The sequence below is a fragment of the Coregonus lavaretus genome (genome assembly GCF_964263955.1).
Source record: "Coregonus lavaretus genome assembly, chromosome: 21".
Lineage (NCBI taxonomy): Eukaryota > Metazoa > Chordata > Actinopteri > Salmoniformes > Salmonidae > Coregonus > Coregonus lavaretus.
In genome coordinates, this window is record NC_140008.1 from 6,163,924 (window position 1) to 6,187,807 (window position 23,884).

The 23,884-nt window shown below is 47.3% G+C and overlaps 1 pseudogene across 1 annotated transcript; it reads left to right on the forward strand.

The window, feature by feature from the left end:
* The first annotated feature begins 7,531 nt into the window (after window positions 1–7,531).
* LOC311149200 (tripartite motif-containing protein 16-like) lies at window positions 7,532–17,148 on the forward strand (annotated as a pseudogene). Its single transcript has 6 exons — window positions 7,532–8,179; window positions 8,639–8,734; window positions 15,394–15,627; window positions 15,714–15,879; window positions 16,005–16,064; window positions 16,306–17,148. The product of its transcript is annotated as a tripartite motif-containing protein 16-like (transcript).
* The last annotated feature ends 6,736 nt before the right edge of the window (window positions 17,149–23,884 follow it).

The following is a 23,884-nucleotide window of genomic DNA, read 5'->3' on the forward strand; positions in this document are numbered from 1 at the left end:
AGTCAACTTCTAACATGTTCTCAACAGGGGCTCGGATCAAATAGGCCTCCACATTTCATTTCCTATGGAGCCTTGCCTAAATAAGGAAAGTGTGTATGTGTTTTTAGGGGAGGGGATGTTAAGCCTGCTTGTTGTAGTACAGTACACCTCAACACCCACAGCCACTCCTCCACTGCAGCTTCCTCCTGCCTCTGCCTCTCCACCTAGACCAGCACCCAGAGACCAGCACCACCTCACAGCCAGGACACTGGGGAAATAAGAACAGAAGACAACATGGTCAATACAACAATAACAACAACAGGCCACTACAGAGACGGACAGAGAAGAAGTCAATAAAGGACAGTGTAATGTTTAGAAGGCACAACACAGAAGAAAACCCAGTGAAACAGGAGGTAGAATACTATCTGAACTTGTGCAATATCAAATGCGTATTTCCCCTGTTTAACACCTTAAATATGGGCCATTACCCGTCTATCGAGCTATCTGTAGCTAGCTAATGTTAGCTAACCAAGCTAGCTAGCTAGCTGATCGTTTTGTGAACAGAACTCGTGAGCATCGCATTCAGAATTGCTTTTTTATTTAATTTATAGAATATATTATTTGTTGCAAACTGACTAAGTAGATATCTGTTCAGCTATCTATCTATACCCATTTCTGATGATCCATTGATCTCATCCATGATGTCTTGAGGGCTGTGTCGCAAGCTAAATGCAAAAATATTTAAACAAATCCTTAGGACCAATGAGAGTAGAGCTACTGAGTTCAGATGTAACACTCACATGTCCATATATGGCATTGCGTTGGCAGCCATATTGGATTTTCTATCTGGTGATGTCCCTGGAACTGGGATCAGAATGAGAATGAATGCAATATCTGCGACCTGGCCAAGATAAAGCAAAGCAGTGCGATAAAAATAACAACAACACAGAGTTACATATGGGATAAACAAAACTACAGTCAAAAACACAATAGAAAATATATAAACAGTGTGGGCAAATGTAGTAAGTTATGGAGTTAAGGCAATAAATAGGCCATAGTGCAAAATAATTACAATTTAGTATTAACACTAGAGAGATAGATGTGCAAAAGATGATGTGCAAATAGAGATACTGGGGTGCAAATGAGCAAAATAAATAACAATATGGGGATGAGGTAGTTGGGTGGGCTGTGTACAGGTGCAGTGATCGGTAAGCTGCTCTGACAACTGATGCTTAAAGTTAGTGAGGGAGATAAGAGTCTCCAGCTTCAGAGATTTTTGCAGTTCGTTCCAGTCATTGGCAGCAGAGAACTGGAAGGAATGGCGGCCAAAGGAGGTGTTGGCTTTGGGGATGACCAGTGAGATATACCTGCTGGAGCGCATACTACGGGTGGGTGTTGCTATGGTGACCAATGAGCTAAGATAAGGCGGGGATTTGCCTAGCAGTAATTTATAGATGACCTGGAGCCAGTGGGTTTTGCGACGAATATGTAGTGAGGGCCAGCCAACGAGAGCGTACAGGTCACAATGGTGGGTAGTAGACTACATCCAATTTGCTGAGTAGAGTGGAGGCTATTTTGTAAATGACATCGCCGAAGTCAAGGATCGGTAGGATAGTCAGTTTTACGAGGGCATGTTTGGCAGCATAAGTGAAGGAGGCTTTGTTGCGAAATAGGAAGCCAATTCTAGATTTAACTTTGGATTGGAGATGCTTAATGTGAGTCAGGAAGGAGAGTTTAAGGTCTAACCAGACACCTAGGTATTTGTAGTTGTCCACATATTCTAAGTCAGACCCGCCGAGAGTAATGATTCTAGTCGGGCGGGCGGTTGCAAGCAGCGTTCGATTGAAGAGCATGCATTTAGTTTTAATAGCGTTTAAATCAAATCAAATCAAATCAAATTGTATTTACCACATGCGCCGAATACAACAGGTGTAGACATTACAGTGAAATGCTTACTTACAAGCCCTTAACCAACAATGCAGTTTTTTAAAGAAAAATGTAAAATAAAAAAGTGTTAATTAATAAAATATAAAAGCAAATAGCTAAAGAGCAGCAGTAAAATAAAATAACAGTAAGGAGGCTATATACAGGGGGGTACCGGTACAGAGTCAATGTGCGGGGGCACCGGCTAGTCGAGGTAATTGAGGTCATATGTACATGTGGGTAGAGTTAAAGTGACTATGCATAAATAGTAAGCAGAGTAGCAGCAGTGTACAAGAGGGGGATGGGGTGGGGGGGCAGTGCAAATAGTCCGGCTAGCCATGATTAGCTGTTCAGGAGTCTTATGGCTTGGGGATAGAAGCTGTTGAAAAGCCTTTTGGACCTAGACTTGGCGCTCCGATACTGCTTGCCGTGCGATAGCAGAGAGAACAGTCTATGACTAGGGTGGCTTGAGTCTTTGACAATTTCTAGGGCCTTCCTCAGACACTCCCTGGTATAGAGGTCCTGGATGGCAGGAAGCTTGGCCCCAGTGATGTACTGGGCCGTACACAATACCCTCTGTAGTGCCTTGCGGTCGGAGGCCGAGTAGTTGCCATATCAGGCGGTGATGCAACCAGTCAGGATGCTCTCGATGGTGCAGCTGTATAACTTTTTGAGGATCTGAGGACCCATGCCAAATCTTTTCAGTCTCCTGACGGGGAATAGGTTTTGTCGTGCCCTCTTCACGACTGTCTTTGTGTGTTTGGACCATGATAGTTTGTCGGTGATGTGGACACCAAGGAACTTGAAGCTCTCAACCTGTTCCACTACAGCCCCGTCGATGAGAATGGGAACGTGCTCAGTCCTCTTTTTTTTCCTGTAGTCCACAATCATCTCCTTTGTCTTGATCATGTTGAGGGAGAGGTTGTTATCCTGGCACCACACGACCAGGTCTCTGACCTCCTCCCTATAGGCTGTCTCATCGTTGTCGGTGATCAGGCCTACCACTGTTGTGTCGTCGGCAAACTTAATGATGGTGTTGGAGTCGTGCCTGGCCATGCAGTCATGGGTGAACAGGGAGTACAGGAGGGGACTGAGCACGCACCCCTGAGGGGCCCCCGTGTTGAGGATCAGCATGGCAGACGTGTTGTTACCTACCCTTACCAGCTGGGGGCGGCCCGTCAGGAAGTCCAGGATCCAGTTGCAGAGGGAGGTGTTTAGTCCCAGGAACCTTAGCTTAGTGATAAGCTTTGAGGGCACTATGGTGTTGAACGCTGAGCTGTAGTCAATGAATAGCATTCTCACGTAGGTGTTCCTCTTGTCCAGGTGGGAAAGGGCAGTGTAGAGTGCAATAGAGATTGCATCATCTGTGGATCTGTTGGGGTGGTATGCAAATTGGAGTGGGTCTAGGGTTTCTGGGATAATGGTGTTGATGTGAGCCATGACCAGCCTTTCAAAGCACTTCATGGCTACAGACGTGAGTGCTACGGGTCGATAGTCATTTAGGCAGGTCATCTTAGTGTTCTTGGGCACAGGGACTATAGTGGTCTGCTTGAAACATGTTGGTATTATAGACTCAGTCAGGGACATGTTGAAAATGTCAGTGAAGACACTTGCCAGTTGGTCAGCACATGCTCGGAGTACTCGTCCTGGTAATCCATCTGGCCCTGCGGCCTTGTGAATGTTGACCTGCTTAAAAGTTTTACTCACATCGGCTACGGAGAGCGTGATCACATAGTCATCCGGAGCAGTTGGAGGCTACGGAAGGAGGGTTGTATGGCATTGAAGCTCGTTTGGAGGTTTGTTAACACAGTGTCCAATGAAGGGCCAGATGTATACAAAATGGTGTCGTCTTCGTAGAGGTGGATCGGAGCGTCACCAGCAGCAAGAGCGACATCATTGATATACACAGAGAATAGAGTCGGCCCGAGAATTGAACCCTGTGGCACCCCCACAGAGACTGCCAGAGGTCCAGACAACAGGCCCTCCGATTTGACACACTGAACTCTATCTGAGAAGTAGTTGGTGAACCAGGCGAGGCAGTCATTTAAGAAACCAAGGCTATAATTAAACGTCAACAAAACGAAGGAGCTGATCAAGGACTTCAGGAGACAGCAGAGGTAGCACGCCCCCATCCACATCGATGGGGCCACAGTGGAGAAGGTGAAAAGCTTAAAGTTCCTCGGCGTACACATCACTGACAATCTGAAATGGTCCACCCACACAGACAGTGTGGTGAAGAAAGTGCAACAGTGCCTCTTGAATCTCAGGAGGCTGAATACATTTGGCTTGGCCCATAAGACCCTCACAATCTTTTACAGATGCACCATTGAGAGCATCCTGTCGGACTGTATCACCGCCTGGTACGGCAACTGCACCGTCCGCAACCACAGGGCTCTCCAGAGGGTGGTGCGGTCTGCTCAACACATCACCGGGGGCACACTGCCTGCCCTCCAGGACATTTACAGCACTCGCTGTCACAGGAAGGCCAACAAGATCCTCAAGGACCTCAGCCACCCAAGCCACGGCCTGTTCACCCCGCTACCATCCAGAAGGCAAGGTCAGTACAGGTGCATCAAAGCTGGGACCGAGAGACACTGTCACTAGATGGCTACCATCCGGTTACTCTACCCTTCACTTTAGAGGCTGCTGCCCTATGTACATAGACATGGAATCACTGGTCACTTTAATGTTTACTGTAAACTCTATTCTGGTCAAGGCCCATCCTATTTAACTATTGCTGTACATATACTATTCTTCAGATACATTGCCCTGGTGCACAACTGAGCAAGAGGACAAATACATTAGAGTGTCTAGTTTGAGAAACAGACGCCTCACAGGTCCTCAACTGGCAGCTTCATTAAATAGTACCCGCAAAACACCAGTCTCAATGTCAACAGTGAAGAGGCGACTCCGGGATGCTGACCTAGACAGAGCTGCAAAGAAAAAGCCATATCTCAGACTGGCCAATACAAATAAAAGATTAAGATGGGCAAAAGAACACAGACACTGGACTTTTTCTTTGCAACTCTGCCTAGGTCAGCATCCCGGAATCGCCTCTTCACTGTTGACGTTGAGACTGGTTTTTTGCGGGTACTATTTAATGAAGCTGCCAGTTGAGGACCTGTGAGGCGTCTGTTTCTCAAACTAGACACTAATGTATTTGTCCTCTTGCTCATTTGTGCACCGGGGCCTCCCACTCCTCTTCCTTTTCTGGTTAGCACAGTTTGCGCTGTTCTGTGAAGGGAGTAGTACACAGCATTGTATGAGATCTTGAATCCCAAACTTGGATTAGCAAACACAACGTGCCATTGGAACACAGGACTGGTTGCTGATAATGTGCATCTGTACGCCTATGTAGATATTCCATAAAAAATCAGCCATTTCCAGCTACACAAGCCTGAATAGAATTATCACATAGGTGTTCCTTTTGTCCAGGTGTGAAAGGGCAGTGTGGAGCGCAATAGAGACTGTGGATCTGTTGGGGCGGTATGCAAATTAGAGTGGATCTAGGGTTTCTGGGATAATGGTGTTGATGTGAGCCATGACCAGCCTTTCAAAGCACTTCATTGCTACAGACGTGAGTGCTACGGGTCGGTAGTCATTTAGGCAGGTTACCTTAGTGTTCTTGGGCACAGGGACTATGGTGGTCTGCTTGAAACATGTTGGTATTACAGACTCAGACAGGGAGAGGTTGAAAATGTCAGTGAAGACACTTGCCAGTTGGTCAGCGCATGCTCAGAGTACACGTCCTGGTAATCCATCTGGCCCTGCGGCCTTGTGAATTTTGACCTGTTTAAAGGTCTTACTCACATCGGCTACGGAGAGCGTGATCACACAGTCGTCCGGAACAGCTGATGCTCTCATGCTTGTTTCAGTGTTACTTGCCTCGAAGCGAGCATAGAAGTAATTTAGCGTGTCTGGTAGGCTTGTGTAACTGGGCAGCTCGCGGATGTGCTTCCCTTTGTAGTCTGTAATAGTTTGCAAGCCCTGCAACATCCGACGAGCGTCGGAGCCGGTGAAGTATGATTCGATCTTAGTCCTTAGACGCTTTGCCTGTTTGATGGTTCGTCGGAGGGCATAGCGGGATTTCTTATAAGCTTCCGGGTTAGAGTCCCGCTCCTTGAAAGCAGCAGCTCTACCCTTTAGCTCAGTGCGGATGTTGCCTGTAATCCATGGCTTCTGGTTGGGGTATGTACGTACAGTCACTGTGGGGACGACGTCATCATTGACTTATTGATGAAGCCAGTGACTGATGTGGTGTCCTTCTCAATGCCATCAGAAGAATCCCGGAACATATTCCAGTCTGTGCTGGCAAAACAGTCCTGTAGCTTAGCATCTGCTTCATCTGACCACTTTTTTATTGACCAAGTCACTGGTGCATCCTGCTTTAGTTTTTGCTTGTAAGCAGGAATCAGGAGGATATAATTATGGTCAGATTTGCCAAATGGAAGGCGAGGGAGAGCTTTGTACGTGTCTATGTGTGTGGAGTAAAGGTGGTCTAGAGTTTTTTCCCCTCTGGTTGCACGTTTAACATGCTGGTAGAAATGAGGTAAAACAGATTTAAGTTTCCCTGCATTAAAGTCCCCGGCCACTAGAAGTGCCGCCTCTGGATGAGCGTTTTCCTGTTTGCTTATGGCCGTATACAGTTCATTTAGTGCTGTCTTAGTGCCTGCATCGGTTTGTGGTGGTAAATAGACAATGTCTATTTTAATGTCCCGTTGGTAGGATATTCGTGCCTGTAGTTTGTCCACTTTATTATCAAGCGATTGTAAGTTGGCCAATAGTATCGATGGCAAAGGCAGATTAGCCACTCGTCACCGGCTCCTTACCAAGCACCCCGATCTCCTTCCGCGATATCTCCTTTTCTTTCTACTGCGAATGACGGGGATGAGGGCCCTGTCAGGTGTCTGGAGCAAATCCCACTCATTAAAGAAAAATGATTCGTCCAGTTCAAGGTGAGTAATCGCTTTTCTGATGTCCAGAAGCTCTTTTCGGTCATAAGAGACGGTAGAAGCAACATTATGTACAAAATAAGTTACAAACAATGCGAAACAACGAACAAAATAGCACGGTTGGTTAAGAGTCCATTGTGTATTGTTAGATATTACTGCACTGTTGGAGCCAGGAACACAAGCATTTCGCTACACCCGCAATAACATCTGCTAAATATGTGTATGCGACCAATAAAATGTGATTTGATTTTTGAAAGTGTTCCATAATTCTCAATCCGCATTGCGTTGTGCCTAAGAACAGCCCTTAGCTGTGGTATTGTATATTGGCCATATACCACACCTCCTCAGGCCTTATTGCTTAAGTAGAACACATAAGTGTATTATAAGGCATTATAAAGGTCATAAAATAAAATAATTATACATATGTTCTTCATAGAAACTGTTACCCTTTATATATTCTAACAACTCACATTTTAAGATTCATTATTTCATTTGTTCCATGTTAAGGACTCTAACCTAGGAACAAAACTATTTGTCTCCCTCTTCCTGTTGCATGCAGTTCCTCTCTCTCTTCCTCCATTCCTCTAACCTATCCCTCCCTCCTTTTAACCCCACCCCTCTGGCAGAACCAGGAAGTTTCTCCCCCTCACACAAACTATTTTAGGAGAAAACGAAACTGGTCTGACTCTCTGTGTCGTCTGTCTGTGTGAGAGTGAACAACCGTCCAAATGGCTCAGCAAGGAGTTCTGCTCGACCAGGACCAGTTCTGTTGTTCTGTCTGTCTGGATCTACTGAAGGAGCCGGTCACCATCCACTGTGGACACAGTTACTGTAGAAGCTGTATTGAGGGCTGCTGGGATCAGGATGTTCTGAAAGGGGTCTATAGCTGTCCTCAGTGCAGACAGACTTTCACTCCAAGACCTACTCTGAGGAAAAATAACATGTTGGCTGAAGTGGTGGAGAAACTGAAGAAGACAGGACTCCAGGCTGCTCCCCCTCCTGCTCTGTGCTATGCTGGACCTGGAGATGTGGCGTGTGATTTCTGCACTGGGACCAGAAAGCAGAAAGCCCTCATGTCCTGTCTGGCGTGTCTGGCCTCTTACTGTGAGACTCACCTCCAACCTCACTATGAATTTCCTGGTTTCAAGAAGCACAAGCTGGTCAAAGCCACCGCACAACTGCAGGAGAAGATCTGCTCTGATCATGACAAACTGCTGGAGGTTTACTGTCGTACCGATCAGCAGTGTATCTGTTATCTGTGTACAATGGATGAACATAAAGGCCATGATACAGTGTCAGCTGCAGCAGAGAGGACTGAGAAACAGGTAAGACCAGAACTACTTGTTGGTGACTGTCTGATAAACAGAGAATTAAAGATACAGTAGGAACTGAGGCTGTTTGAATATGAGACCATTCAAATGATATCGATCCTCAGCAGAACAAATATGAACACAAACCTTGATTATATAGATATGTTAACCCAGATTCTCCAAATGTATCACAATTTTCTAAAGTCAAACACCATTGTAATTTGTTATCAAACATCATTATCATTCATTATCAAACACCATTATCATTCTTTATCAAACACCCAATCAGCTCCCCTGTTTTGTGCACTGTTAAAACTATAATCATTCACATAACAACATAATAATATAATTTCACACAGACTCTTCCTCAACATATTAATCCCTATCTTCTATGTGCCCTATGTCCCATTACTATACTATTGATCTAGTGGACAAATAAAGCTTGATAGCTCATTGAAGAGTGATTCTCCACAGAGGCAGCTGGGGATGAGTCAGCAGAAGGTCCAGCAGAGATTCCAGGAGAGAGAGAAGGAGCTGAAGGAGCTCCAACAGGCTGTGGAGTCTCTCAAGGTGAGGATTGTTGAACAGAGGAGACACACAATTTCACTTCTCTCTTCCAGTCAGAGAGAGACAGAGAGAGGGAGAGGGGACTCTCTCCAATCCCACTGACCTCACTGTTGGGAACATGCTGTCTGGACTCTGTTCAGATAATATACTGCTTAATGTAACCGATGGGATATGAACCAGGTCTACCGCGGGAGAAAGCAACAGCTTGACCGTTACACCAAGAGGACATTCCCTATTGGGCTGAGGGCCGACACTGATTTTGAAGTTGAAGGCGGGGCTACCTCATCACATAACCATGAGTAACCATGACCGACTCATGTCCCCTATACATTAACATGGAGCTCTCTCTCTCTCTCAATTCAATTGAATTCAAAGGGCTTTATTGGCATGGGAAACATATGTTTACATTGCCACAGCAAGTGAAATAGATAATAAACAAAAGTGAAATAAACCACCAGAAATTAACAGTAAACATTACACTCACAAAAGTTTCAAAGGAATAAAAACGTTCAAATGTTATAATTCAAGTGCAAACAGAGTGAGCCATGCGCCAGACTGAGTTCTGGAGGTGAAATGGAAATGAATGAGGGAAAGTTAAGTGAGGTAGAAGGTGTGGTGATGAGCTCAGAACCAGAGCCTGGTATCAATGGACATGATAAAGAAGAATCTGGTGCAGTAGGAGATACATTGTTGTAGAAAGTGGATCCATACCTTTTGGCAGATCCATTTGTAGTTTCAGGGTGGGTGGGAAAGGAGTTGGGTGCAGTTGAATCAGTGGTCAAGGTAACCTGTAGTGGACTTGTGATATTTGTTTGTGTTTCTTCTGACCAGAGGGAGTGGGCGCTCCGTGTCACGCAACTTGGGTCAAGATCTGTTTCTTGCTTTGCTCTTAGGAACAGGACACCATTGAAAGGAGTGATTTCTGGGGTAGCGTTAAGTGTGGAGGTGGAGCAATTGAAGATGAAGATTCCTGGTGTTTGTGATGCCCGCCGTTTGGTGCAACACAGACCCGGTGGTGAGCGTGGTGAAACAGAGGAGTCACTGTCAGTCCTTTTGAGTTTTGAGTCTTTACCCGATAAAGTCATGGTAGGATATATCAGTTATCCTGTTAGAGTCATTGTGCCGAATCCACTGCGCTCTTTCAGGTTGTAGATCTGTGCCAGCACAGAGGGATAGGTCAACGAGTGATATATGCTTCAGTAAAGTTAGCTTCTTGCCGTTCATAGCAATGGTTATCAACTGTACAGCAGAAATTGAATGAAATTGAATGTAAATCACAGAAAATAGATGTTGTGGTGGCAGCTGCAGAGAAGTATTTGGGCATACAAGATTAGACTTCAGAAGAGTTACAGGGTGTGTTGAGTGGTGGTGTCCTGTCCTCCCAGGCCGTTGGCATGGTGCAGGAGCAGATAGGGTCAAAGTAGTGGAATGGGGTAGTGGGTATTTAATGAGTGTAGGGTTAGTTGGAAGGGTGTTTTTTTTAATTATTATAATTTCCCCTTTTCCCATTTTGTGTCACAAAGTATAATGGATTTATATTATAGTCCAGTTGGGGGCGGTAATGCAACCGCCGTTAAACTCCAAAGAAGAAGAAGAACCGTTATATTATGGCTATGTACAGTGTTTCTCTCATTCCATCACTTTTACGGTAGTTGGTTGTGTGGGTCTCTGGTTATGAATGGGGTGCTGACAGACAATCGTTGATGGATATTTATAGAGCTCTGATCAGGACAACAATTGATTACGGGTGTATAGTTTATGGAACAGTGGCATGGACAGAATCCAGTAAATATCTTAAAGGATATGTACTGGTGCATTTAAATCAACATCTGTATGTGCCTTACTGGTGGAGGCAGGTGAGATGCCTTTGGATATACAGCGTAAAAAATGGTCATCATCTTATTGGGTTGAAAGGCTGTGAGGTTGAGCATCCCACTGCTACTGTTCTAGATGACTGTTGGGAATATACTAGTAGACAAGGCAGTGGTTTTGGTTGGACAGTTGGAAAGCTTGCTGATGAGAGTGGTTTGAGGGAGTTGGAGGTTGGCCCTTCTGTGGTGATAGGGGATGTTCCTCCATGGTTACTCCCAGACCCTGTTGTTGATCTAACCTTGGTAGAGAAAAGGAAAGATTGGTCAGAAGTCAGTGATATAGAGAAACTGGTTGACAATTACATTGTTAGAAGTTTTTATGCTTTTTTACCGCTTTTCACAGATGGATCCAAGGACACAGATAGTGGGCTCACAGGAGCAGGCGTTTACGTTCCTGAATTTGATGTGCAGATATGTAGAAGACTAACAGATGAACTGTCAGTATACTCAGTTGAACTGTTGGTGATAATAGTTGCCCTCCAGTGGGTGGAGGACGTACAACCTGGTAGAATTATAGTATGGTCAGATTCTCTGTCTGTATTGAGTAGTTTATCATCTGGTAAATCTAATAGGAGTTACCTGCTATTGGAGGTATTAATGTTATGATGGAGGATTGAGAGAATGGGTGTAGTAATGAGATTCTGCTGGGTCCCAGCACATTCGGGTGTGGAAGGGAATGAAATTGTAGACCAGTTAGCTAAAAGAGCTTTGAAACAAGATATAATTGATATTAATGTTCCACTGGGTAGAGGTGAGGCCAAATGTAAGATCAGAGCCATTTTGATAGATGTGTGGCAGAAGAGATGGTACTCTGAGCACAAGGGCTGGCATTTATATGAATAGTTTACAGTTTTAAAGAAACGTCGATGGACCAAAATTCAAAGGTCAGATTAGGAAGGAAGAGGTGGTGTTTACTCAATTGCACTTAGGACATTGTACATTGATCTCATCATTACATCTGGTTGGCAAGCATGGGAATGGTTTGAGTCTGGGGGGTATGGTAGATGAAACGGTGGAGCATGTGTTGTTATATTGTTGTAAGTATGTTGAAGAGAGGGAAAGATTGAAGTGTAGGGTCATTGAGGTTGGACGGGGTTGGGGGGGTTTGGAAGGGATTTTGGGGATGGGGGAGGGTCTATTAGAAGTTAGTAGGGCTCTTCTTTATTTTCTCAGAAGTACTGAGTTAGGTAGGAGGATTTAGAAATGTTGGAAACCGTGATTGACCACACACTCCAGCACAGTAGGTGGCGGCATGCACCTTTAACGTTGGTTTGTGGACCGCCCTTATATCATAGAAGAAGAAGTTGCTTGTGTGAGAGTTTTGTGGTTCGTGAGGAGGGCTACTATTCTTTTTTCTTTTGGTTCTTGCGTATTTTCTGAATTTATTTTCTCATGGTGGAGGGTTTGTTTATTGGTTTCCACTGTTTATCGTTTAGAGTTGAGGGGGGAGTAGGGGTAGTTTGTTAGGGCGGCGTGATGGCCTCAACCGAGTGGAGAAGAAACGCTGTCGCTTCGGGTGCGTTCTGGAGAAAGGTGTGGAGGACGATTTGCTCATGGTCGGCGAACAGGTTGGAGCGGAACACCTGCACTCTGCATCCAGAATGAACAAGGCGGTGGTTGTGTTAATGAAAAAGGTTTGTCTTGTTGCGAGTGGGATTTTTGTGAGGGGTGTGTTGGTGCAGATTTCGCCTCTTTCGATAAGAGTTGTGGTGGCTAATCTGCCTCCGTTTATTACGTACGAACAGACCGCAAGTAGTTGGTTAGTTTTGGTAAATTTGCAAGTGGTTTTCGTGTGCTCTCGGCTGGGTGCCAAGCGGAATCCGTTAAACATGTCTCTTTTCGTAGACAAGTGTTTGTTTCTTAACAAACTTCAAGGTTACACAGGGGAGGGGTGGAACACAGGGTTTGCTAGCACAGATAGTTTTCGGTGTTTCTAGTGTGGGGATCATCAGTTATAGGCTACAAGCAGCAATATGATTGATAGGTAGGACAGGTATTGAACCCCGGCCAAATAATCCCTACTCAGATGCGCTAACATCAACCCTAGTAAACATGCATTATAAAAACCTTCTATATAAAATTCTCATATTGGGAGTAAATATCCTCTGAATAGAATAGAAAAAACACTGCATCTTCCAGCCCACCAATAAATTACATAATGAAACCGTCATATTTACCTCAACATGCCCCTCGCTTGCGTGAGAAGGCAGAGTGCTCGATGCTAATTGATGAATTTGACAATTAATGTACTAGGAAAATACGTTTTTGTCGACCAGAGGTGACTGAATTAATGTTCAGGCTTATTGATAATCATTATAGTAATGAAGTATAATTTCAAAACATGACCATAAAAACAGGTAATAATAAACATGAATCATCATTATATTACTTCACAGTAATGCTTTTTCAGTCCTTCCTCTTGCGTTAGCAGTGTGGAAAGGGACAGTAAAAAGCTCAGGCAGGAGTTTTCCTGTGAGGTGGAGTGGTGGTGTATCCAGGGAGAGAACTAAACTAATCTTCTGAAATGTCATTCATGGTCTTATGCTGCCATCTATTGGAATTATTAAGCAACTGCAGTAGTACTGAATAAAGTGTTTTTCCTTACTAATCCGTACTAAAATAGTGATTACTCAGAATTGCAAAATAAATGGCGGGGGTACCAGGAGGGAGGAGAGTACATTTTTTTACATTTTAGTCATTTAGCAGATGCTCTTATCCAGAGCGACTTACAGTTAGTGAGTGCATACATTTTCATACTATCCCCCCATGGGAAACGAACCCACAACCCTGGCGTTGCAAGCGCCATGCTCTACCAACTGAGCTACACGGTAGTAGAGCAGGGCCAAGTGGTGGTGCGCAGGCCGTGGAGAAAGCGGTGGTGGGGAGGGTTGCAGCTGGGTTACATGAGCTGAGGCAGGTTTCTGTAGTAACAGAGACTCCGGTGGGCAAAGGCTTGGTGGGCTCATCCCAGGAAATATTACATTTACATTTACATTTACGTCATTTAGCCGACGCTCTTATCCAGAGCGACTTACAAATTGGTGCATTCACCCTATAGCCAGTGGGATAACCACTTTACAATATGTTTTATTTTTTTATTTTGTTTTATTTATAAATTTTTTAGTGGGGGGGGGGGTAGAAGGATTACTTTATCCTATCCCAGGTATTCCTTAAATAGGTGGGGTTTCAAATGTCTCCGGAAGGTGGTGAGTGACTCCGCTGTCCTGGCGTCGTGAGGGAGCTTGTTCCACCATTGGGGTGCCAGAGCAGCGAATAGTTTTGACTGGGCTGAGCGGGAACTATGCTTCCGCAGAGGAAGGGGAGCCAGCAGGCCAGAGGTGGATGAACGCAATGCCCTCGGTTGGGTGTAGGGACTGATCAGAGCCTGAAGGTACAGAGGTGCCGATCCCCTCACAGCTCCATAAGCAAGCACCATGGTCTTGTAACAGATGCGAGCTTCAACTGGAAGCCTGTGGAGTGTGCGGAGGAGCGGGGTGACATGAGAGAACTTGGGAAGGTTGAACACCAGACGGGCTGCAGCGTTCTGGATAAGTTGTAGGGGTTTAATGGCACAGGCAGGGAGCCAACAGCGAGTTGCAGTAATCCACACTGGAGATGACAAGTGCCTGGATTAGGACCTCTGCCACTTTCTGTGTAAGGTAGGGTCGTACTCTGCGAATGTTGTAAAGCATGAACCTGCAGGATCGGGTCACAGCTTTGATGTTAGCAGAGAATGACAGGGTGTTGTCCAGGGTCACGCCAAGGTTCTTTGCACTCTGGGAAGAGGACACAATGGAGTTGTCAACCGTGATGGCGAGATCATGGAACGGGCAGTCCTTCCCCGGGAGGAAGAGCAGCTCCGTCTTGCCGAGGTTCAGCTTGAGGTGGGGATCCGACATCCACACTGATATGTCTGCCAGACATGCAGAGATGTGATTCGCCACCTGGTTATCAGAAGGGGGAAAGGAGAAAATTAATTTTGTGTCGTCTGCGTAGCAATGATAGGAGAGACTCTACAGCAGGGGTCTCTGATTTCTATGCTGCAGTATTGAGGGCTGGAGCAGCCTGAGGAGGGGCCACCACCGTTTCCACCACTGCAAGTGACAGCAGAGACTGGGGACTGGCAGGAGAGTCCGGAGGACTTACTGACTTTTAACACTCTGAGCCTGGGGGAGTTTGAGGAAGTGGGGGGTAAGGTGCTGTACACCCTCAGTGTCAAGGTTAGACACATCAGGAGCTTAGTGGGAGTGAAGGGGCATCAGTGGCAGGGGGTTGTGGGGGCTGAGAGCATGGCAGGGTATAGGTGGAGGGTGCTCTATAAGCTCCCAGTGCTGGAAAGGTCAGGGGTCCTCCAGTGGAGGGTATTACATGGAGCCCTGGACACCAATAGCTGGTTGGCTCGGGTTGACCTGGGAGTTGGGGAGGGGTGTCCGTTTTCTGCAATGACAGACTGTTCATCATGTTTTTTCTGTGTTGCCAGGGTAATGCCATTACTGTTGACGCCTTAGGGTTGAGTTTGAGTTGTACAAAATGATCAACAGTGTGGAGATGTTTCAGGAGGTATGGGGGCTCAGGGGGGCTGTCTGTACGGCTGGAGAGGAGGGGTTGGATGGACAGTTGGAATGTGGTGCTGGATGGTGTATTGTACTGTGGTGTTGGGTACTGGATAATGTGATTGTGTGGAGGTTGTGGTGGCACGCAATGTGCTTTTAGGAGGGGGGGTGTTAGTGTAATGAGGATGGCTCATTTAAAGTAAGAAAAGTCAGTCTCTCTCTCTCTCTCTATCAACAGCGCTCTGCACAGGCAGCAGTGGAGGACAGTGATAAGATCTTTACCGAGCTGATCCGCTCCATTGAGAGAAGGCGCTCTGAGGTGAAGGAGCTGATCAGAGCCCAAGAGAAGGCTCAAGTGAGTCAAGCTGAAGGACTCCTGGAGCAACTGGAGCAGGAGATAGCTGAGCTGAGGAAGAGAAGCACTGAGCTGGAGCAGCTCTCACACACAGAGGATCACATCCATTTCCTCCAGGTAACTAAACTGCCTTGATACATGTGATATGAAATTAAAACTCTCAATCATTTGGTTCTGCGCTCTCTCTCTCTCTCTCTCTCCAGAGTTATCAGTCTATCTCCATCTCCGGTACCAGTGTATCTTCAGACTTACCCAGCATCGTTGTCCGTCCTCTTCAGTACTTTGGAGATGTGAGTAAGACTGTGTCTGAACTGAGAGAGAAACTAGAAGACTTCCTTAAAGGAGAATGGACCAAGATCTCCACTACAGGTGTGTTGAAAATAATAAGAACATCAACTTTAGACCATTGAAAGTTCCCTACTAGTCATACACATGTGGAATATGGTGTGACGATAACATTCCCTCTCTCTGTGAATGTGTTTGTGTGTCTGTAGTGAATATAGTGGATGTTGTACTGCCTCCAGAGCCCAAGACCAGAGAACAGTTCTTACAATGTGAGTCTCCTTATTCAGAAGTAACTAACAGTCTCTTTTTACTGACACTCCTAACAATCCCTCTAGAAATATATAGCAATAGTAGATCTAATCAAAGACTGGGTATCTATCTGACTCCTCATATTTCTCTGATTTGATCTCTGCTGTGCTCTAATCAAAGACAGGGTAGATACAGTATCTGACTTAACTTATTGTTTTAACTCCCCTCATTGGTCTCTGCTCTGCTCTGCTCTTCTCCCAGATTCCTGTCAGCTCACACTGGACCCAAACACAGCACACACAGACCTCTCTCTGTCTGAAGGGAACAGAAAGGTGACCTATACAGGCCAAGTCCAACCATATCCTGTTCATCCAGACAGATTCACCAACTACTTGATGGTTCTGTGTAGAGAGGGTCTGTCTGGACGCTGTTACTGAGAGGTGGAGTGGAGTGGGGGGGATGTTGTTACAGCAGTCTCATATAAAGACATCAGCAGAACAGAGACAGATGGTGCATTTGGAGAGAATGACAAGTCCTGGAGTTTACACTACTATAGTGGTGGTTATTGGTTCAGACACAATAGTGTTAGGACTAAAGTATCAGGCCCTCAGTCCTCCAGAGTAGGAGTGGACCTGGATCACAAGGCAGGTACTCTGTCCTTCTACAGTGTCTCTGACACAATGACCCTCCTCCACAGAGTCCAGACCACATTCACTCAGCCCCTCTATCCTGGGTTTTGGCTCTCTGGTACTGCTGAGCTGGTTAAACTGTAGTAGGGTCCACATAGATACTAGTCATGCTGGTGTAGTCTATAGCTGAGCTGGTTAAACTGTAGTAGGGTCCACACAGATACTAGTCATGCTGGTGTAGTCTATAGCTGAGCTGGTTAAACTGTAGTGGGGTCCACATAGATACTAGTCATGCTGGTGTAGTCTATAGCTAAGCTGGTTAAACTGTAGTAGGGTCCACATAGATACTAGTCATGCTGGTGTAGTCTATAGCTGAGCTGGTTAAACTGTAGTAGGGTCCACATAGATACTAGTCATGCTGGTGGTGATGGTCCCCAGATGTGATGATTCATTCTGCTCTGTTTTTATGTACAATGATTTGATCTTCAGAAGATGTTATGAATTATAATTCAATGCATTCATATTTGTGCAATGTTTTAATCTTGTACATTCACATTAATCATGATGTATGCTGTTAATGTATATTGTTTGGCATTCAGAACCATTGATATGTTTTCTCAATTGGTTCTCTGTCTCAATGTAATTTCCCTCAGTATCATTGAACAGCTTGTAGTCTCGGCCCTAATTGATGTGTTCTCTGTCACCTGGAGCTGCATGGAAAATGGTCCAGGAACAAACTGACAATTCCCAAGGACAAGTCAGCCCACTACAAGCTGGAATAACTTACTTTCTACTTAAACTATATGGGCCGGTTTCCCGGACACAGATTAAGCCTAGTCCTAGACTAAAAAGCATGTTCAATGGAGATGTCCGGGAAACCGGCCCTAAGTTTGACATATTTTATTCTCCCATACTGCTCAGTCAAGCAACATTAAACCTGTCCAGCAGGTGGTGCTATTAACCAAACAATAAAAACATCAGCTATCTTGACTTGTCACTCAGTATATCAGTAATGTTCAGAATTGTACTTTAATATCATTGGAGATTGATGGTCTTTTTAATCCACTACCCAGAGTCAGGAACAGATGAAGTTAGGTCTGCTACTGTTCAGTTATTAAATATGATTCATGGTGATGGGAAATAAAAAATCCATCTAGTAGTAGTTTTCCTTTGCTATTTATTCCAAGGTGTGTCTTTAACTTGTAAATGGATTGTGTTGAAGATGGCATGTGGTGTGGATGATAGAATAGAGTGAATAGAGGAGAGAAGAGAGGAGGAGAGGAGAACATAATATAGAAGACAGATAAGATAGAGAGAGAATTCATACCCAGGGGAGTTACTGACTCTGGCCCAAATGACACCCTGTTCCCTACGTAGTGCACTAGGCTACTTCTGACCAGATCTAAAGTAGTGCACTACATAGGGAATAGGGTGGAGATTGGAGATTTGCTCACTGGCATTAGAATATTAGAATATCATACTGTAATGTTAGTGGTTGACTCATTCCAATATTAGAATATCATACTGCAATGATAGTGGTTGCCTCATTAGAATATCATAATGTAATGTTAGTGGTTGCCTCATTAGAATTAATTTACTGTATTGTTAGTGGTTGCCTCATTAGAATATTAGAATATCATACTGTAATGTTAGTGGTTGCCTCATGCCACGAGTGCTGTATGTGGATGTAGTGCAGGAATCAGGCGCAGGACACAGAAGCTTCGTCCAACAGACTTTAGTACACCAAACACAACACGAGCCAAAAAGAGCCCGGAGACGAGCGATTACGCACACAGGCGTAAACTAACAACGAAATAACTAACGCGCACACACGTGCGGAAACCTCTCCTAAAACACAGGAGAAAAACCAAGCACAGTCTCAGTAGACAGGTAGCGCAATCACACACAACACATGACTAACAAAACGAGAACTTATAGGACACATAATCAACGCTAAACGATAACAGGTGTACAACATTAAGACAAAACCAAACGAACATCGAAACATACAACGGTGGTAGCTAGTACTCCGGGGACGACGACCGCCGAAGCCTGCCCGAGCAAGGAGGAGAAGCAGCCTCGGCCGAAACCGTGACAGTACCCCCCCCTTGACGCGCAGCTCTAGCCGTGGGTCGACCCCGGCCTCGGGGACGACCAGGAGGACGCGGAGCAGGGAGCGTAGGGTGACTACGGTGGAACTCTGTCAGGAGAGACGGGTCTAGGATGTCCCTCCTCTGCACCCAGCACCGCTCCTCCGGGCCGTACCCCTCCCACTCCACAAGATATTGGAGACCCCCCATCCGACGTCTCGAATCCAAGATGGACCGAACTGTGTACGCCGGAGCCCCCTCGATGTCCTGTGGGGGCGGAGGAGTCTGCTATCTCACCTTCCTGGAGTGGACCAGCTACCACCGGCCTGAGAAGAGACACATGGAACGAGGGGTTAATATTCTTATACTCAATAGGCAGTAGTAACCTGTAAAACACCTCGTTCAATCTCCTCAGGACTTTAAAAGGCCCCACAAACCGCCAACCCAGCTTCCGGCAGGGCAGGCGGAGGGGTAGGTTTCTGGTCGAGAGCCAGACTCGATCTCCAGGTGCGTACACCGGCCCCTCACTGCGGTGGAGATCGGCGCTCGCCTTCTGTCGACGGATGGCCCGCTGCAGATGGACGTGTGCAGCGTTCCACGTCTCCTCCGAGCGCCTTACCCACTCATCCACCGCAGGGGCCTCGATCTGGCTCTGATGCCACGGTGCCAGAACCGGCTGGTAACCTAACACACATTGGAAAGGGGTTAGGTTGGTGGAGGAGTGGCGGAGAGAGTTCTGGGCCATCTCTGCCCAGGGAATATACCTCGCCCACTCCTCTGGCCGGCCCTGGCAATACGACCTCAGAAACCTACCCACATCCTGGTTCACTCGTTCTGCCTGCCCATTACTCTCCGGGTGGTACCCCGAGGTAAGGCTCACCGAGACCCCCAAGCGCTCCATGAACGCTCTCCAGACTCGGGAGGTGAACTGGGGACCTCGATCAGACACTATATCCTCGGGTACCCCGTAATGCCGGAAGACGTGGGTGAATAGTGCCTCAGCGGTCTGCAAGGCAGTGGGAAGACCCGGCATTGGGAGGAGACGACAGGCTTTAGAGAACCGATCCACAACGACCAGTATGGTGGTATTCCCCTGAGAGGGGGGAAGGTCTGTAACAAAATCCACCGAGAGGTGAGACCAGGGTCGTTGTGGAACGGGCAGGGGTTGTACATTACCCCTGGGCAGATGTCTGGGCGCCTTACACTGGGCGCACACCGAACAGGAGGAGACATAAACCCTCACATCCCTGGCTAACGTTGGTCACCAGTACTTAGCGCTAAGGCAGTGCACTGTCTGGCCAATACCTGGATGTCCAGAGGAGGGTGACGTGTGAGCCCAATAAATAAGTCGATCCCGAACCTCGAGCGGAACGTACGTCTGACTCACCGGACACTGTGGAGGGCTAGGGTCGGTACGCAACGCCCGCTCGATTTCAGCATCGACCTCCCACACTACCTGTGCCACTAGACAAGACTCCGGCAGTACGGAAGTGGGCTCAACGGACCTCTCCTCTGTGTCATACCGCCGGGACAGGGCGTCTGCCTTACCGTTCTGGGACCCAGGGATGTACGTGATTTTAAATACAAACCGGGTTAGAAACATGTTCCACCGAGCCTGGCGAGGGTTCAGTCTCCTAGCTGCCCGAATGTACTCCAGGTTACGGTGGTCAGTCAAAATGAGGAAAGGGTGTTGAGCCCCCTCAAGCCAATGCCTCCACACCTTTAGGGCTTGAACCACGGCTAACAGCTCCCTGTCACCTACGTCATAATTACGCTCCGCCGGGCTGAGCTTTTTGGAGTAAAAAGCACAGGGGCGGAGTTTAGGTGGCGTGCCGGACCGTTGAGATAGCACGGCCCCTATACCGGCCTCAGACGCGTCCACCTCTACCTGAAATGGTAAGGCGGGATCCGGATGCGCAAGCACTGGAGCCGAAGTAAACAGGGCCTTCAGTCTCCCAAAAGCCCTGTCCGCCTCCGCCGACCACTGCAAGCGCACCGGACCCCCCTTCAGAAGGGACGCTATGGGAGCTGCCACCTGTCCAAAACCCCGGATAAACCTCCGGTAGTAATTCGCAAAACCCAAGAACTGCTGCACCTCTTTAACGGTGGTTGGGGTTTGCCAATTACGCACGGCTGACACCCGGTCAACCTCCATCTTCACCCCTGACGCGGACAACTGATAACCCAGAAAGGAGACCGACTCCTGGAAAAACAGACATTTCTCTGCCTTGACATACAGGTCGTGCTCCAACAGCCTACCCAACACTCGGCGCACCAGGGCTACATGCTCGTCTCGGGTAGGCGAGTACACCAGGATGTCATCTATGTACACGACCACACCCTGTCCCTGCATGTCCAGGAAGATCTCATCCACGAAGGATTGGAAGACTGAAGGAGCATTCATCAACCCGTATGGCATGACGAGATACTCGTAATGACCCGAGGTGGTACTAAATGCCGTCTTCCATTCATCGCCCTCCCTAATCCGCACCAAGTTATATGCGCTCCTGAGATCCAGTTTCGTGAAGAAACGGGCTCCGTGCAAAGACTCTGTCATAGTCGCAATCAGAGGGAGTGGATAACTGTACTTCACAGTGATCTGATTGAGACTACGGTAATCAATGCACGGGCGCAACCCTCCATCCTTTTTCTTCACAAAAAATAAGCTTGAGGACGCAGGAGAAGTGGAGGGCCGTATGTATCCTTGTCTCAGAGATTCGGCTATGTAAGTTTCCATAGCCCTCTTCTCCTCTTGGGACAGAGGATACACATGGCTCCGCGGAAGCGCTGCCCCTGCCTGGAGGTCTATCGCACAATCCCCCTGTCTATGAGGAGGCAAACGCGTCGCCCTCGATTTACTGAACACAAGTGCCAAATCCTCATACTCAGTGGGAATGCGCATTGTGGACACCTGGTTTGGACTCTCCACCGAGGTCGCCCCCACGGAAACACCCAAACATCGCCCCTCACACTGGGCAGACCACTCCTTAAGAGCCCTCTCTTGCCACGAAATAGAAGGATTATGGGTACTCAACCAGGGAATTCCCAGCACCACCGGATACGCAGGAGAGTCGATCAGATATAGCTGGATAGTTTCCTCATGACCCCCCTGCGTACACATCCTAAGTGGCGCTGTGACTTCCCTGATTAACCCCGATCCCAACGGACGGCTATCTAGGGCATGAACGGGAAATGGGACGTCAACAGGAAGAAGGGGAATCCCTAATTCTAAACAAAATTTACGATCAACAAAATTCCCAGCTGCGCCTGAATCTACTAGCGCCTTATGCTGGGAATGAGGTGCAACCTGTGGAAATCGCACAGGTATACAGAAGTGCACAACAGAGAGCTCTGGGTAAGTGGGATGCCTACTCACCTGGAAGGACTCCCCAGTGCGGGGCCTGCCGTCTTCTCCCCTAGGAGACCCTCCCCAGCACCTGGCCGCGGTGTGTCCTCCACGGCCACAGTTGGTGCAGGGGACGGCCCCCCTCGTGCTCCTTCCCCTCCTCTCTTTAGCGCCAGCACCCCCGAGCTCCATCGGGCTCGGCTCGGAGGTGCTGGAGGGTGGAATGGACGAACCCCACTCGGAACGTCCGCGGGTGGCCAGCAGGGTGTCCAGCCGGATGGACATGTCCACCAACTGGTCGAACGTGAGGCTGGTATCCCTGCAGGCCAGCTCTCGACGGACGTCCTCCCGTAGACTACAACGGTAGTGATCGATGAGGGCCCGCTCATTCCACCCTGCATCCCCCGCTAGAGTCCGGAATTCCAAAGCGAACTCCTGGGCGCTCCTCTTCCCCTGCCGGAGGTAGAATAGACGCTCCCCCGCCGCTTTCCCCTCAGGTGGATGGTCGAACAAAGCCTTGAAGCGGCGGGAGATCTCCGCGTATGTGATCATGGCGGTGTCTATCCTCCTCCATTCGGCGTTGGCCCACTCCAACGCCTTGCCGGTGAGACAGGAGATGAGGGCGGAAACGCTCTCGTGTCCCGAGGGCGCCGGGTGTACGGTGGCCAGGTATAGTTCCACCTGCAGGAGGAACCCCTGACACCCGGCAGCGGTGCCATCATACGCCTTCGGGAGCGAGAGCCGAATCCCACTTGGTTCCGGAGCTTGGATGGGCGGACTGGCCGATGGTGATGGCAAGGTAGGTGGAGATGTGGGTGCCCCTCTGTTCTCCCATCGGTGCAGAGTGTTTATTACGTCCTGAAGGGCGGTCCTGATACGATGGATCTGGTCGTTCTGCTCGCGGACACGCTCCTCCAGTGACTCGGGTGCTGCTGCTACTCCTGCTGATTCCATTTGGGTGTGTGATTCTGCCACGAGTGCTGTATGTGGATGTGGTGCAGGAATCAGGCGCAGGACACAGAAGCTTCGTCCAACAGACTTTAGTACACCAAACACAACACGAGCCAAAAAGGGCCCGGAGACGAGCGATTACGCACACAGGCGTAAACTAACAACGAAATAACTAACGCGCACACACGTGCGAAAACCTCTCCTAAAACACAGGAGAAAAACCAAGCACAGTCTCAGTAGACAGGTAGCGCAATCACACACAACACATGACTAACAAAACGAGAACTTATAGGACACATAATCAACGCTAAACGATAACAGGTGTACAACATTAAGACAAAACCAAACGAACATCGAAACATACAACGGTGGTAGCTAGTACTCCGGGGACGACGACCGCCGAAGCCTGCCCGAGCAAGGAGGAGAAGCAGCCTCGGCCGAAACCGTGACACCTCATTAGAATATCATAATGTAATGTTAGTGGTTGCCTCGTTAGAATATTAGAATATCATACTGTAATGTTAGTGGTTGCCTCATTAGAATATTAGAATATCATACTGTAATGTTCGTGGTTGCCTCATTAGAATATCATAATGTAATGTTAGTGGTTGCCTCGTTAGAATATTAGAAAATCATACTGTAATGTTAGTGGTTGCCTCATTAGAATATTAGAATATCATAATATAATGTTAGTGGTTGCCTCATTAGAATATTAGAATATTATACTGTAATGTTATTGGTTGCCTCATTAGAATATCATAATGTAATATTAGTGGTTGCCTCGTTAGAATATTAGAAAATCATACTGTAATGTTAGTGGTTGC